The sequence below is a fragment of the Syzygium oleosum genome, unplaced genomic scaffold (genome assembly GCF_021117445.2).
Source record: "Syzygium oleosum isolate NSW1041296 unplaced genomic scaffold, Sole_v2.1 Sole_v2.21, whole genome shotgun sequence".
Classification (NCBI taxonomy): Eukaryota; Viridiplantae; Streptophyta; class Magnoliopsida; order Myrtales; family Myrtaceae; genus Syzygium; species Syzygium oleosum.
Genome location: NW_026607505.1, coordinates 6,631,734 through 6,650,131, shown reverse-complemented (window position 1 = coordinate 6,650,131; position 18,398 = coordinate 6,631,734). Strand labels below are relative to the sequence as shown.

Below are 18,398 nucleotides of genomic sequence, written 5' to 3'. Positions count from 1 at the left end.
GCTTATCCTTTTATTGCTTTAAGCGGGACATAGACCAAATTTATTTCGGTCAAAGCAAACGCCCACTTGGCAATTCGGCCTTTAACAATAGGTCGAGTCAACATGTATTTAATCACGTCTGTTTTACATATCACATGTACCGTAGTCGGCAGCATATAATGATGTAATTTTGTACATGCATAAAACAATGACAAGCATAGCTTCTCAATCGCAGTGTTTCTTGTTTCAGGATCATTCAACATCTGACTCAAATTATACACTGCTTGCTCTTTGCCTTTATTATTCTCCTTCGCCAGCATACATCCGATGGTAGTATTGATAGCGGCTAGGTACAATTTCAATGGTTGACCTACTCTCGGCGACATCAATACTGGTGGATTAACTAAGTACCGCTTGACCTGGTCAAAAGCATGTTGGTGTTTGTTTTCCCATACGAACTCTTCTTGACTCTTCAACTGGTCTGATTTGACAATAATGTCATCGATGTAGACTTCCATAAAGTCTCCAATCATGTCATGAAAGATGAAGTTCATGGCTCTCTGGTAAGTTGCCTCTGCAATCTTTAATCTAAATGGCATGACGAGCCATTCAAAGGTGCCAATAGCCCCAGGACACCTGAATGCAGTTTTATGGACATCTTCTTTAACGATGAATATTTGATTGTAGCCTGAATGACCATCCATTAATGACATAATTTCATTCCCAGAAGCCGAATCAACTAACATATCCGCCATTGGCATATGGTACTCATCTTTGGGTGTGGCTGCGTTTAAGTCTCGGAAATCGATGCAGACACGTAACCTCTCATTTTTTTCTTTACCGGGACCATGTTAGATAACCACTCGACGTACCACGCTGTCCTAATAAATCCCGCTGCTAGCAATTGCTCCATTTCTTCTTTTACTTTAAGGATAACCTCCGGGGCAAATCGTTTGGGCGGTTGTTTATGAGGCCTGAACCCCTTTTTTTTATGGGCAGTCGATGTTCGACGACGTCTCTGCTTAATCCTGGCATTTCTCTATAGTCCCAGGCAAAATAATCTCTATACTTCCTCGAGAGTCTTATCAACTGGGCTTTGAAGTCATCATCGATCAACAAACTTACGTAAATAGGTCGATTTTCATTACCTAGCCCAAGGTTGATCTCTTGTAATGGGTCTTGAGCTTTGATTGACTTTTAATCTCTTTTATGGGTGACTCTTCGAATTCAAGGATTCCATCAACAGCTTCTGTGGATTGTTCTGCGAGCTCGGCCCGATAGGCTGAGTGCCTCTTAATGAGGTTTTTTGACAATGTAAGGTTCTCCATGGACAATATTTAATTGTGTCGCCAGTTGAATCTTCGGGACCCACTCAACGATCTCTTTGTCGAAACGGCAGAATGCAATACTATTGGGGTCAACGAGAGGTGGCTTACTGATGGATACATTGTCTTCCAGTACCAATTGGTGAGTTGGAGATGCATGTGCGTAGGTTGCCTGTGACTTGGTATTTGCTTTGACGTATTCTACCTTATCCCCATTCCAAAATGCTAGCATCTGATGGAGAGTTGATGGTACGCATTGATTACCATGGATCCAATCTCGGGCTAATAGTAAATTGTAAGACCCATCTGCATCAACCACACAAAAGGACGTCTTGAAAGTTTTAGTACCAACTGTTAGGTCAGCAACGAAAATTCCTTTAACCTCTGAGACTTCTCCAGTAAAATCAGACAATTGGATGTTCGATGGGATAATCTCCTCGTCGCGCCTTCCCAGTTTCTTATAGAAACGATATGGGATGAGATTAAGTGTAGATTCGCCATCCACTAGCACTCGAGACACAGGTCGGCCATTAATCTTTGCATTAATATTCAGAGCCCTTAAGTGGTTGGAACCCTTAGGTGGAGGTTTCTCAAATTCAACCACTTCCTCGATATCAAAGCGAAATTTTGCTCTTTCTTCCTCGTCCATTGTGACTTCTACAAGATGATCTGGCTCCACCATCATAACCCGGAGGTTTGATGGAATGCATACTCGAACCATGCAAGAACTCAATGATGAGATTGATCTTGACAATTGTTGTGGTTCACACCGCGCAGGCTCAATGTCTTGCTTTGGTGAAAGTTGTTGAGGTCGACCATATGTCGAGGCTTGAATTCCTGATTTTCTTTTCCAGACTAAGTTCCTACGCTTAGGGTACTTTGGCTTGACCTCTTGTTCTGCGATCATGGTTGGTTTAATCTAGTTGATGTGAACTTGACTCACTTGTTGTTGGAGCTGATACTCTTTTCTTTTCCTCTGCATTCTCCTTTTTTGAGTCCGCGTTAGAATTGAGCTGCGATCCTGAGTTCTGCGGGCCTCATACCATTGACCACAAGTGGGTCTCTCGGTACTTTGAGAGTTTGTCGACGTGATGGATGAGGGTCAGTGTGGAGATCTTCTTGATCAGAGAAGTTAGAATCCCATCCACTTGGCTCAATCTTCCCATTGTATGAAGGTGGTGGAGCATAACTAACATAATAATCAAATTTACCACTAGGCTCTCTCAAAGTACCAATGGTCGGATCACTTTCTTCGTACCTTTGCTTGAATGAATTAGTGGCTTTATTATGGCCTCGATGGCCCTTATGACGATTAACACCCCTAGAGGGAGTCTGTTCATCATATGAATCAATGAGAGAGAAGTCGCGGAATTCGTCAACAACTTCACTGGGCAGACGTCTTCGACTGTTGGAATAATGTTTCTCTCGTTCCAACGATCATTTACACTTTTTGCAAAAACGATACGACTGATGCCCCTTGGTCTTTGTCTTTAATGACACCATCCCTGTCATTACAGGAAAATGATCGACATCAACTTCCATCGGGGACTTACCTTTGTCTTCCGAGAATTTTATCTTTCCTTGCTTAATAGCTTCGTGGACATTGCTTTTAAATACCAGGTAGTCGTTGGTGGCATGGCTCCATGAATGATGCCATTTACAATACTTTTTTCCCGCCAATTCCTCTTTGGTGGGTAAAACTTGACCCTTCGTGAGTCTGATCTGTCCATCAGCTAACAACAAGTCAAATATTTCTTCCGTCTTATTAATATCGAAAGAATAAACAATGGGTTCCTTAGCCTTGGTCATGAGGTTGGATTTCTCTTTAACTCTTGCCGGCTTTAATGCTTAGCAGATATATGGCTTATCAATCACCATTTTAGCAAGAGCCACATCTGCTATATCTGCGGATTCAGTTTCATCTTCGCTCTCGACAGCATCAGCCCAACGAACTTCACTTCGTCGACCATATCTTTTGTCTTTTTCCTGAAGGAGACTTTCGTGCTTAGTGGCTATAGTTGACAACTGAAACAGATCTGAATAAGGTTGTCCAACCATCCTTTCTCGGATTTCAAACTTTAGTCCGTTAAAAGCGAGGTTCGCAAAAGTCTTCTCAGGTAAAGGGACTAGACATTTATTCCTTGCCCTTTTAAATTTGGAAATGAACTGATCGACAAATTCATTGGCTAACTGTTTCATAGTCGAGAGATTAGCTACCGACAAATCCGACACAACTTTTTGAAATTGATAATGAAATAATCTTTCCATTTGTTCCCATGATGTAGCTGAATTTGCAGGTAAAACAGTATACCAGGTAAACGCGATTTTTGACAAAGATAAGGAAAATAACCTCAATTTCCAATAATCGGCATAAGCCGCATCGCCATATTATGCCAGAAAACGATTAACATGCTCAAAAGTGGACTGATTTTCCTCTCTAGTGAACAATGTAAACTCTGGCATTTTAAAACCCCTTGGATATGGTATAGTATCCATCCAGTCAGAATATGATTTTCTATAGATATTCGGGAAGTATCCCATATCTTGACCATATCCCCTCATTATAGAATTCATTACCAACTGATTTCTTACTTGACCCACGACGGGCGCAGGAGCTACAACATAATTAGGTGGTAATGGCTGGTTTAGATTTTGGTTAGGTAATTGGTAAAATGGCTGCTGTGGTAACTGTGGCTGTTGTTGAGGTTGTGGCTGCATGATCTGTGGTATGTTATGAGCAATCATAGGGGGATTAACTGGTGGGTTTAACTGTGATGGCAATGGTAGCTGGACTTGAACATTCGGATCCATAGGGGGTGGAAAATGCTGATTTACGTTAGGCACTGCAGGCTGAGGTGCCTGACGTTGTAGTTGATTGTTTATTTGTTGGAGCTCTTCTTGCCCCCTAGGCAAAAGCGTTACAGGATTCTGAATATCCATGACTATAAGTGGAGGATTTACCTGGATCATAGGAGAACCTTCCACTTGAGTAACTTGATGTCTTCCCTGGAAGTTCTCATCGATCATCGTCTATCGAGCAACCCCTCCATTTGGGCCCATGTTAGCCTGAGGAAACCTCTCACCAGGTGCTACTGATAAGGTTTCTCCCCTTGGTAATATTCGAATGTGCGGGATCGTCGATGTGCCTTGGGTCATCATCCCAAACTGTATTGTAGGACCTCCTAATGTTGATGGAGATCCTATTCTCTGTTGGGTCGGCACGATGGACCCTCCATATTGACCTTGAGTACATTCATGATAAGTGTTGATGATCAAAGGCCTAACCACCTCAGTCATACGCCTCACCACATAATCAACGAACTCATTCTGAGTTCCCTCAATAGTTCACCTCATAGTAGAAAGTGCAACTGGTGTGAGCTCAGCTTGCCTTCTATCTTCAACGCGCTGCCTCGACATATCTATGACCTCCTCTCGAAATTGATTAGCAATCTCGTTATGAAGAAGTTGAGCGGATGATGTCTCAACACGGGTATTATCTTCCGCCATTGATGTAGCTGGCTCATCAGTAGTATTATCCGAGTTGGTGCGACTTCGGGTGCGTGGCATAGCACTCTCTCTACTTAACTCAATAGTCGTCTCACCAGGCGTGCCAAAAAGATGTTTCACCGGTTTTATCCCGTCGAAAATCTTTCACCGAACGCTACACTTCAGATTTTATTAAAGAAGACTAGGGTCTTGAATCAAGCTCGGACAGAGAATGTCAAATGCGTTTATTAAGCCCAACTTATGCCTTACAATTTAGTTCGGTAATACAACAAACTCGACAATACTAACAATGAGATGACAACTTGTAAATGCTGAGACCAAGCTATGTCGGAATCTGATCAACGACACAATTAATATATGACATTGCAATTTAAGGTATGCCAGAATCTAATCAATGACGTGACTTAAGAGAATATGGCTGGAATCTAATTAACAGCTATATTCTAAGTACAACGCCGGAATTTAATCGACGACGTTGAACTGATGACACAACACTGGAATTTAATCAACAATGTTGGATCTAAGAAAGACTCTCGCCGGAATTGAATCTACGACGTGGAATCTGAAAGCTGTAACTACGACTACTCCTAATGTGCTAAAAGTAAAGATAAATAAAAGATGTGTTGTGTTGTGCGGAGATCTCCTCTACGTCGGAAATCCTTAAGTATTTATAGAGCAGCCTAATAACTGTCGATTGGCTACTTCTCCTTGAAAGTTGTTTTCCACTTCCTTACATTTCGCACTTTAACCGCTTCCTTACTTGTCGATGTTGCTTATGCCTCTTGGGCATCACGTAATAGCTGATTTTCTTCCACGTATCTCCTTATTTCTTGCTGTTTCCCACGTTTCACTATTTAGCTTCCTTGATCTTCACGCCCACGGTGATGTCTTTACCTTTCGACACGTGGAAATGAATTTTTTTACCATGTAACACCACGTGCTTAATTCATCGATATCACATGAAAAGCTCGTGATCTTGAACTTGTCGACGTCACGTGCAAGGCTCGTGATCTTGGACTTGTCGACGTCATGTGCAAGGCTCGTGATTTTGGACTTGTCAACCTGTCGACACTTTTATGACGTGTCCTGTCGATAACTGCTCCAAATCTTCTGGCCTGACTCACGGCCTTTCTTCGGATTCATGCTATGTGGGCCGTTTTTTTTGTCATTTGTGACTTGCAATCAGCCCGCTCTCATCAGGGGTAATTTTGGATGTCAACACCTCCTCATATTCACTTCTTCTTCTTCTACATCCCCTGTCTCGTCTTCCTCTGCTCCCTCTCCCATGTTGCAGAGTCTCAAATCCATGATCAAGAACAGCAAGTCCTGTTGAAGCTGACGCAATCCTGGCAAGACCCATCTTCCCTTGCCCACTGGGTCGCCTCTAATTCATCCTCCCACTGCACATGGCCCGAGATCACATGCCAAGATGGCTCGATCACGGAGCACAATCTTGTCAACCTGAACATAAATTATTCGATTCACCCATTCATCTGCGACCTCAAGAATCTGACCAAGCTCAACGTCTCCTCCAATAATATTCCTAGAAAGTTTCCCACAGTTCTCTACAACTGTTCCAAGCTCGCGTACCTCGACCTGTCCCAGAATTACTTCGAAGGTCCTATTCCATCTGATATCGACCGCATGGCCAATCTTCAGGTCCTGATTCTTGCCACCAACAGCTTCTCGTTCGACGTCCCAGTGTCGATTGCAAGGCTGCAGAGGCTGAGGATCCTTCACCTTTACCAGTCCGAGTACAACGGCACTTACCCTAAAGAGATTTTTGGCCTCTCCGATCTCGAAGAGCTGAGTCTCGGGTACAATGACAAGGTTGTGCCGTCGCAGCTACCGTAGAACTTCACAGCCCTGAAGAAGCTGTGATTCTTCTCGATGCTGCAGACAAACCTGTTTGGTGGAATCCCAGAGACCGTCGGCAATATGGAGGCTCTTGAGCACTTGGATTTGGGGATGAATCCACTGACAGGAGAGATCCCAGGCAGCATTTTTGCTCTAAGGAACTTGAGTGAGTTGTACGTGTACAAGACCAATGTGTCCGGGTCGATCCCTCAGGCAGTGAGCACTGCAAACATGAGCGTCATCGATCTGTCTGCAAATAATTTGACGGGGAACATACCTGAAGATTTCGGGAAGCTCAAGAATCTATCCAGCTTGAATTTAGAGTTCAATCAATTGTCTGGTGGAATACCGGAAGGTATCGGGCGTCTTCCCACTTTGAGTGACATCAGGCTGTCCAATAACAATTTGTCGGGCACGATCCCCCCAGACTTTGGCAAGTTTTCTGCACTCAGAAGATTCGAAGTGGCCTTCAACAACTTAACTGGTGCATTGCCGGAACAACTGTGTCATGGCGGCACGCTGTTTGGGTTGGCGGCTATGGACAACAATCTTGGCGGGGAGTTGCCGGAGTCACTTGGAAATTGCAGTACTTTGTCCGTCGTGATGTTGAACAACAATAGATTCACTGGCAATGTGCTGGGAGGACTCTGGATGTCGCGGAACTTGACGTCTTTGATCTTGAGCGGCAATGGATTAACTGGCAAGCTTCCCGATGAGCTGTCCCAAAACCTCACTCGGATCCAGATGAGCAACAACAGATTCTCCGGCAAGATTTTGAGCACAGTGTCTTCGTGGAGGAACTTGGTGGTGTTTGACGCCAGTAATAACCTCCTCAGTGGCACCGTTCCGACTGAATTAACCGAGCTTCCTTCTCTGACGACGCTTTTGCTAGGTCAGAATGAGCTCTCCGGGAATCTTCCCACAGCTATTGTTTCGTGGAACTCCTTGACCTCACTGAATCTTAGTCACAATCGATTGTCAGGACCGATTCCTAGCAAAATCGGTCTTCTACCGGTACTCATGCAGCTGGACCTGTCGGAAAACCAACTGTCCGGCTTGATTCCTCCTGAAATCGGCCAGCTGAAGCTGAACCTTCTTAATTAATCCTCCAATCACCTCAGTGGACGAATCCCAGACGGGTTAGAGAATGCCGCATATGATGCCAGTTTCCTGAACAACCCGGGCCTCTGTGCATCCAATTCGTTCATGAGGCTCAGTGTCTGCAATTCCCAAGCCCGTAGATCGAGCAAAAGCTCGCCGACCAATGTTGCCTTGATTGTGGTCTTGGCCATCGCTGTGGCAATGTTCGTGTTGTTGGCGGCGGTATTCACAATTAGAGCTTCCAGAAAGAAGACAAACGGGTTTGATTCAACTCTGAAACTGACCCCATTCCAAAGTTTGAATTTTACAGAATCGAATGTTCTGTCGGGATTGAAGGAGCATAATGTGATCGGAAGTGGAGGATCAGGAAAAGTGTACAGAATTATTGTGAATCCTTCTGGTGACGCTGTCGTGGCAAAAAGGATTTCAAAAAACCGAAAAATGGACGAGAAGTTGGAGAAGCAATTGTTAGCAGAAGTGGAGATACTTGGGAACATAAGGCATCTGAACATTATCAAATTGCTGTGCTGTATTTCTTGCGAGAACTCGAAACTCATAGTGTACGAGTACATGGAAAATCACAGCTTGGACCATTGGCTTCACAGGACGAAAATGTTGGGAATCGAGCACCGATTCCAGAAAAATAACCCAAACAAAATGATCCTCACTAGCAGAATATAATAATAAAAGAACAGAATCGAAAGAACACACCAGATAATTTGTTATCGAAGTTCACCCAAACCTAGGCTATATCTCCGCGCAGAGGCACTCTGCGAATCCACTAGACTTCGAAGAAAGTAGGAATACAATTATGATCTTCTCTCAAGATTGGAGCACAAAGAGATTGAGAACACTCACAAAGAAAAAAACTCACTTTTTTCTTCTCTCTTTTCTTTTCTCTATTTTCTTCTCAGCGCTTGACGGCTAACTTCTATCAATAGCTGATATATAAAGCGTAGCTTTTAACCTAAAAGCAAAATTAATAGAAAAGACAAAAAAGCCCTTAATAACAATATTTGGCTTCATCCTCCAACAATCTTGTAACAGCCCGAATTTCGACGTAATTCCGGGATCAATAAAATTTACAATATTTCGCATTTCATTTTAGTAAGTCTCGCCCAGAGCTGATCACTCTCGGGATACTAACCAATGGGGTATGGCTAATTAGGAAACGGTACGTGGACCAGGGACTCGACAGTGAATAGGACACCGATCTCGAGATACGATGAGTGAATATTTTGGGCCAACGTGGGCCGATCTTAGGAAATGTGATGGATTTGGTTTGGCCAAGGCCAACGATGTACAATCGGATCGCAGGTGATTCTGCAAGACCGAAAGTGCACGTGGCCAACCGCCCCGAACTCCGAACCGAACGATCGTGATCTTTGGAACTAATGATAATTTCTCATTCTCTCAATGATCGGGACCGTCGTAATTCGAATAACCCTAAGTCGATACGCGTATGTCCTAAACAGCCGCCCGTTAGTGAGAGATCCTGAAATTGGAAATTGAGCGAGTTTTGATCACGAAATTGGGCCCGGATTTCGATGTTGATTTTCGAAGGCTTAAGAGACTATTTTTGGGAATCTGACGTCATATTACGCTGGCCACACACGTTTGGAGTTAGTACGAGTAAAAAGTGGAATTTCGGTCCGGGGGTGAAAAATTACGGTTTTGCCCCTGTGGGCACCAAGGTTGGATTCGGAGGCCGTTTGAGGTTATTTTTCGCGGCCAAGGTCATTTTGGGGTGGCCACGCACATTTAGAGTGGTTTTGGCCAAAAATTGGAATTTCGACAAAAATTGGAAAAATAATATTATTTTATTCCCGAAACTTCGCAATCGATTTTCGAGGGCTTAGAAAGTGAATTTCGCGAATCCGACGCTCACATTATGTTGGCCACGCACATATGGAACACGTATGTGCGAAAATTGGAATTTCGCCCAGACCGAAAAATGACGGTTTTGCCCCTGGCCGCTTTCGGTCCGAATTTTTGGGAAATTTTTGGGATAAGTAACTGTGGTTATCAGCTGCATTATTGGCACCAAAGACCAAATTGCCCCTCAATTATTTAAGCCTATCTCTTTAGAACCGTTAGATTAGGGGCGTTTTGGTCATTTTTCACGGATCGGCGACACGTGGCACTTTGGGCTGCTTTATTTGACCAAGTTGGACTGTTTTCTCTCTCCTCAGCCCTCCCTCACGGCAGAACTAGCCCCCACCAGCAGCTTCTCTTCCATTTTCCTCTCTTTTTCTCCATTTTCTCTCTTGGTTTTGGCTTCGCCGGAGTTTGCCGCCGGCCACCGGAGTGCCGCCGCCGACCGCCGTGCCCCGCCATCGACCACATAGTCCCCAGCCTCAGCCCCACCTCTGTCCGACCCCTTTCTCTCTCTCTTTCTCTCTCTTTTTCCCTCTTTTTCTCTTTCCCATCCGGCAAAAAGGGTCGCCGGAGCTTCGCCGGAGCTCAGATCGCTGTTCCGTCACCACCCAGTCGACCAGCCTTGCCGTGCGTCGCCATCCAGTCCTGTCCGTACTGTGTCCGTACGGTACTGTTCATCGCGCCCCCGTACGGATCACTGTTCATCTCGACCGTACGGCCGTCGCGGCCGTCACCGGCACTTCGCCGGCCACCGTTTTCCGCCCGTCCGTACAAGTCCTTACCGCTGTGAACAGTCGCTGTGAACGGGATACTCCAGGAATACGACGCGCGTGAATAAAGGCGTGAACGATGACGCGCCCCCGGGAATTCCGCCGCCGGTTTCACTGTTCATCAGTGATCGGCCGCCGTTCCCCGTCGCCGTGGTCCAGAAATTAAGTGAGTAAAATTCCTAAACCTGGATTAGGACTGATATTGCGTTTTTCTGGACTGGTTTAGGTGTTATCGGTGCATGTTGGACTGGCTTAGGTAATATCGGTGTGTATTTCAAACTGGGTTGAGGACGGATTGGTAGAAATTATCATTGGGAAATTTAGTGGATTAATGAGAATTAATTGGGGAGATTAATTGGATTAAATGACCAATTTAGGAGTCCGTTGGAAAATTACCGGGTATGTCCGGGTTGACTGATTGTACGTCAATTGTGCTTAATTGTGATTGATTTCGTACTGCTATGTCGTATGTGGTGTGGCTGATTTTATGGAGTGCGATTGACCATTGTTTGATTTACAATGATTTACTGATTTGTGAGTCGCACGTTAGGCCACACGGTATTAATTGGGCCAATTAAGCACGTGTTGTGACATTGGGTGTCTGAATTATAGTGGTGCTCGTGGTGCATTGCATTGCATAACATGGACACGCATTGCGTATGCCAAGAGTGAGGCATGTGATGAAATTGTGCGAGAATGCGTGTCTGCCATGAGCATGTGATCACCTAAAATACCCCGGCGTTATACGGCGGGTTCGGATAATAATGAGTTGTGTGATCACCTAAGGACCTTTGGGTCATGACCTTCGGGTCGATACCGTCCTCATGCACTTTGGAAGAGGACGATGCCCGGTACGTCCGGAAGGCGACCATCCTCATGCACTTTGAAGCGAGCTCGCGGTTCGCAAGGAGAACAAGTGTTGCGCCTCATGCACTTTGAAGCGTGCTAGAGACACCGGGCCGATCGGTTGCTGCGCCTCATGCACTTTGAAGCAGGCTAGACGCACCGGGCCGTGAATATTATTGACTCGAGTCGTAATAAATAATAAATTGGGCGATTGCCGGTGTGCCGGTGTGGGCCAAAGTGGGCCGGGAAATACACGTGACATGTCGACGACATTTGCATGCATGAACATGCATGGACCGGGCATGCGAGTGTGTGAGCCTCGGTGCATGAGCATGTGATTGGCGTACGTGTGATAATATGTGCCACGTACGTGCCGTGATTATTATATATTGAACTGCCTAACCTGCAAGGTCGGAGGATTAATTGATTATTGTTGCACTATGGTTTCACTTATTTATTTTCCGGTCAGGAGATTGCATGCTAGCCTAGCCTAGGTTTAGGGGTTGAACTCACTGAGATTCGTCTCACGGTTGTGTAAACCGAAACATTTCACCCCCACCGTAGGATGCCGAGGAGAGCGCCTCTTTTTGGTATACCGCAGTTCATCCAATGGTCATCTAGTGTGCACCCTTGTGGGACGGACTGCAGCCATGGTCGAGGAAGCCGAGGAGCCGAAGTGTTTTTCATTGACCCTTTTGACCGAGTGGCCGCCGATTGTGTGTTTCCTCTGCTGTTGTCTAAATGATTTGTGTAAAAAGTTTCCTATGGTAATACTAGTATACATATTTTCAGAGGTGCTGTTTACTTAATGTACTACCTTGGTCTCATGTGTTTTATTGTCAGGGTGTATATATATATATTTATATACGTGCTTCTGCATGTGTTTGATCTCTGATTGGGCGTTGGGTCGGCGATGCTTCTTGGGAGCGTCGCACCAAAATTGACCGTGACGGGATGTTGCGCTCCAATGGGGTACGGGGCGTGACAAATCTCCCACTTGAAGACAAATACACCCGATGCACCAAGCAACTTTGCATCCATCTACTTCAAAAGCTAGTAACCTGAACTTGTGCCTCTGCGATACTCCTCATCAATTAACATGGAGTAATACCAATGGTAGTAATACAGAGAATAAGTTTATCTCTATCTACTACCTTGGTAAACATATCAGCTGGATTCTTCAAGCCATCAATCTTCTGTAACTTTAACTCATTATCTTTCAATGCTAACCTGATGAAATGATAACGCTTCTTGATATGTCTAGTTCTTGAGTGATAAGCTGCATTCTTTGCTAAGTGTACTGCACTTTGACTATCACTCCACAGTGTGCTCACTGGCTGCTTTCGATGTAGCTCCTCCATGTAATCTTGTAACCACATGATATCCTTGGAGGCTTCCGTGATCGCCACGTACTCTGCTTCTGTCGTCGATAGAGCCACTACTTTCTGTAGTTGAGATACCCAACTCACTGCTGTACCTGCAACTGCAAAGACATATCCAGTGCTACTTTTACCACTATCACGATCACCCGAATGATCTGCATCCACATAACCCTGCAACTCTAGAGATGTCCCTCCATAACAAAGAGAGTAATTTGATGTACCTGCTAGATATCTCAATATCCATTTTACTGCATTCCAATGCTCTTTGCCCGGGTTCTGCAAATATCGACTCACAACTCCCACTGCCTGTGCAATGTCTGGTCTCGTGCTCACCATGGCATACATTAAACTTCCCATTGCTGATGCATACGGGATTGCCGCCATCTCATCTTTCAAAGCCTGAGTACTCGGACACATATCCTTAGAAAGTTTGAAGTGACTCGCTAGAGGAGTGGCAACCGGTTTTGCCTTATCCACGTTAAATCTCTTTAACACCTTCTTCACATAGTCTTCTTGCGACAACCATAATTTCTTATTTTTCCTGTCTCTGATGATTTTCATGCCTAAGATAGTCTTGGCCTCTCCCAAGTCTTTCATAGCAAACTGCGATGCCAACATCTTCTTCACTTCTACGATTTTCTTCATATTGGAACTAGCCACTAGCATATCATCCACATATAAAGAGAGATATACGATATCACTATCGCTATACTTGCGAAAATAAACACAATGTTTAGCTTCACAGTGTGCAAAACCTTTTTCTTCCATGAAACCATCAAACTTTAAGTACCATTGCCGCGGAGCTTGCTTCAGGCCATACAAGCTTTTCTTCAAGCGACATACCATATGCCTTTACCTTTGACCTCAAAACCTTTAGGTTGCGCCATGTATAACTCTTCATCTAGGTCCCCATGAAAAAACGCCGTTTTCACATCCAATTGCTCGAGATGAAGATCCTCCACTGCAACTATACTCAGCAAAACTCTGATTGATGTCATCTTTACTACTGGTGAAAATATTTCGGAGTAGTCGATTCCTTCTTTCTGAGAAAAGCCCTTGACCACAAGTCTCGCTTTGTATCTGATACTACCATCTGCTTCATTTTTTATCCTGTACAACCACTTATTTAACAAAGCCTTTTTACCTGCAGGCAACTCTGTTAACTCCCAAGTTTTGTTCTGAAGTAACGAGCTCATCTCGTCTTTCATAGCACGCTCCCACTACATGTGAGATGTGTCTTTCTTTGCCTCATCATAAGTCTCCGGTTCTCCCGAATCTGTATATAAGACATGGTTCAGAACAATATTAGCTGATGGATAAAAAATTACCTTTGGCTTTCTAACTCGTGTAGACCTCCTCAAGATAGGTACTTCAGGGTTGTCAGTATGTTCTGGATCACCGCGTTCCTCTTGAACTCGCTGTTCATTGATAATAGGTTCATCTTGAACCTCCCCTTCAGGTACATTTTGATTCGCTGGAACTATTTTCATAGGCATTGTGTCCAGCTCAACATATTCTGGTTTTATTGCCTTCTCATGCTCCATCTGATGATCCTTGTACATCTTTTCTTCATGGAATACCACATTCCGACTGCGGATGACTTTGTTATTTTCATAATCCCAAAGCCTATAGCCATACTCATCGCTACCATATCCAATAAAGACGCACTTCTGGGATTTAGCATCAAGCTTCTTCCTATCCTCCCTATCAATCAGAGCATATGCAATACAACCAAAAACTTTTAAATATGAATAATCAATCTTTTTACCTGACCACTGCTCTTGCGGTATTTCTCCATCAAGCGCACTAGATGGACTCCTATTAATCAGATAAACAGCTGCATCAACTGTAGCAGCCCATAAGTGTAGCGGAAGACCCGCATGTAGCCTCATGCATCTCGCACGTTCCAGAATGGTTCTATTCATCCTCTCAGCTACACCATTCTCTTGAGGAGTTCTAGGAACAGTCTTCAACCCGTGTATACCTTCTCGACTCAAGTATTCTGCAAATTCCTTACTCGTGTATTCACCACCATTATCAGATTTTAGAGCTTTAATTTGATAACCTGTCTCTTTTTCTACCATGGCCTTCCACATTTTGAACATCCCGAATACTTCTGATTTTTCTCTGAGAGCATAGACCCAAGTCTTCCTTGTTGCATCATCAATGAATGTGACAAAATATCTCTTACCACCATAAGAGAGTTCCTGAGCCGGTCCCCACACATCCGTATGAACCAACTCTAATTTTTTACCTTTATTCTATCGCCCATTCAACCGAAAACTGACTGCCTTTTGTTTTCCATAAATGCAACTCTCACAGAAATCTAATTCAACTTTCTGCAAACCTGGAAGTAACTTCCTTGAGTGTAACTGCTTTACACCCTTTTCACAAAGATGTCCCAAACGATAATGCCAAAGAGTAGACAAATTACCTGTAGCCACTGTAGTTGCAACCATATCACTGATATTGTCTCCCTGGAGAAGGTAAAGCGTACCTGTACATTTTCCCTTTGCTACTACTCTTGCCCCTGAGGTTATCTTCCACTCTCCGCATCCAAAGGTTGTTATCAAACCTTCTCGATCAAGTTTACTAGTTGAGATCAGATTTTTCCTTAATTCTGGGATATGTCTAGTTTCATGCAAAACTAGACGTCCTCCACCTGAGATGTTCACAATCACAGTTCCTTTTCCAACAATTGGACACATGTGGCCATTTCCCACAACCACTTGCCCAAAATCTCCACTGGCATAATCAGCAAATATGTCTCTTTGCGAGGTGCAATGGAAAGAAGCACCGGAGTCAATAAACCACTCGTCTATCGTCAAGTCATACCCTGCAGATAAACACAAGTTATCTAGCGAAGGTTCATCGCTAACCACATTAGCTCCTTGATTCTCATCCCGCTGCTTCTTTTTGTAGGCCTCACATTGAAACCTTCGATGTCCAGTCTGGTGACAAAACCAACACTCATCTTTTGCGACCTCTCTCTTTCCCCTTGACTGTGATCTACCGCGCCCGCTGAATTTTTCTCTGCTTTTACTTCTCCCACGGTTCTCCACTGCTAGTGCCGTGGAAGATGCAGATGGCGAAAAATTATTTCCACCTGAGACTTTTCTTCGCATCTCTTCATCCATGATACTACTCACAGCATCATCCAGAGTCAAATCATCCTTCATGGTGCTTGAAATTCCCTGCACTGCGGTGTTGTAGCTTTCTGGAAGAGAACATAAAAATAATAAAGCTTGAAGCTTCATATCCAGATTTATGCCTGCGGATTCCAACTGACCTGTGACTTATGTGAAACTATTAATATGCTCTGCTATGAAACCTCTATCAGATAACTTCATATTAATCAACTTCTTCGGCAAAAATACCTGATTTGATGTGGATGGCTTCTCATATATATTCGTAAGAATATCCATGGCTTCTTTTGCAGTTTTTGCTTTCGATGTGGTATCCTGTCTTTTTCGTCAACCCTAGACGAATCGCACCTAATGCCTTTCGATCAAGAATTTTCCATCCTGATTCTGCTGTCGGATCCACTTCCGCTATTTCAGGTTTCCAAACCTCAAGTGGTGCATAGAGATCTTTCTGATAAAGATAATCCTCAATTTGGAGTTTCCACCATCCGAAATCCTGCCGTCGAACTTATCGATCCTGATTTTATCTTCTGCCATATCGTTTGCTTTCAATCAAAAGTCACCGAAAAACCCCTCGATGTTCTCGATTAACCAACCAAGCTCTGATACCAGTTGTTGGGAATCGAGCACCGATTCCAGAAAAATAACCCAAACAAAACGATCCTCACTAGCAGAATATAATAATAAAAGAATAGAATCGAAAGAACACACCAGAGAATTTGTAATCGAAGTTCACCCAAACCCGGGCTACATCTCTGCGCAGAGGCACTCTGCGAATCCACTAGACTTCGAAAAAAGTAGGAATACAATTATGATCTTCTCTCAAGATCGGAGCACAAAGAGATTGAGAACACTCACAAAGAAAAAAACTTACTTTTTTCTTCTCTCTTTTCTTTTCTCTCTATTTTCTTCTCAGCGCTTGACGGCTAACTTCTATCAATAGCTGATATATAAAGCGTAGCTTTTAACCTAAAAGCAAAATTAATAGAAAAGACAAAAAAGCCCTTAATAACAATATTTGGCTTCATCCTCCAACAGAAAAGACCGTCACCGGTCTCAGGTGTAGCCAACAATATGTTCTTGGATTGGCCCAAAAGGTTACAGATTGCGCTAGGAGCCGCTAAAGGACTTTGCTATATGCACAATGATTGTTCTCCGCCGATCATCCACTGAGACGTGAAATCAAGCAACATTCTCTTAGACTCCGAGTTCAATGCAAAAATTGCTGACTTTGGCCTTGCAAGGATGTTGGCCAAGCACGGAGAAGCTGTAGCGATGACAGGTGTTGCCGGTTCTTTCGGCTATCTTGCACCAGGTTTGTCTATTCACTTAACATGAGTTAATTTCAGCTATGCAAGTTCACCTTCCTCATATCCTACCAGCAAGAATATTTAGTTACGTCTTGCCTTTTCTTTGTTGAATAACAGAATATGCTCATACAACAAGAGTTAATGAGAAGATCGATGTTTATAGCTTCGGAGTCATTCTCTTGGAACTGACGACCGGGAGGGAGGCTAACGATGGGACCAAAGACATGTGCCTTGCTGATTGGGCATGGCGTCATGTCCAAGATGGCAAGCCGATGTCTGATGCGATAGACGAGGAGATCAAGGACGACTTGTTCCAAGATGAAATTAGCAATGTCTTTAAGCTCGGGATCTTTTGCACTGCTACTCTGCCTTCCACGAGGCCTACAATGAAGGAGGTACTGCAAGTGCTGCTCAAATGTAGCGATCCGCTTTATGATTTGGAGAAGAAATCCCGACACAAGTTTGATGTTGCCCCCCTCCTTGGAAATTCTAAGTACGAGGAAATGCTGCGGAGCGATTACTGTGTTCTTGAGTGCAATACTTACTGATCCTTAGCAATAAAAACAGTTGCAGAAGCTTTGTGGAGGTATTTGGACTCCCAACTTCTGTAAAACTTCCTCTACTTATCCTACAGACAGACAAGCATCATATGTTTGTCGAAATGTGTATTAGTGGCCCATACGTAAGACTAGTTTCCAAATGTATACTATAGAATATACAGAATTTTGAGAGATGGATATGTATATTTGAGCTTGATAGATAGAGAACAAGGTTGTGCACTTGGTGGAGTAGGTGCTGAACAACCTTTATCTATTGAAGCAATAAAAAATCAAAGATGAAGAGCACGCACTCCTGCCACTTAGACTTCAAAGAAAATAGTCACGTCAGCAACGAAAGATGTCGCCCTGGAATGTCTGTGAATGTCACCGTTGAGTGTCTGATCTTTTGCCGCATTTACATCTCAATGAAGTTGGCAGATCAATTGATTGCTTGGAAGTAAGTAAATTTTAACGAAGACAGTTCCTGGATTTGCTATTATTTGATGCTGACCCAAAAGACCCCAAGAAATGAGACCCATTTTCTTTACAGCATTGATTTTTAAGAACAGCACAATATCATCTCAAACATCCACAACATTGTTTACAGCAATTTCCGTCCAAATTGTGACATGGATAAGGCAAAATCACGAATTGGTACTATGTGATCGGTAACTTCGAAATGATTTAGCAGGTAAAGGGATTTTAAGGATATTCCTCAGCAAACCGAAGGAAGACAGTTCGCAACAATGACTCGCTGATGC

At 43.8% G+C, this 18,398-nt stretch overlaps 1 pseudogene; it reads left to right on the top strand.

Annotated features, from left to right (window-relative positions):
* Window positions 1-6,023: 6,023 nt before the first annotated feature.
* Window positions 6,024-17,919, top strand: LOC130140758 (receptor-like protein kinase 5; annotated as a pseudogene).
* The last annotated feature ends 479 nt before the right edge of the window (window positions 17,920-18,398 follow it).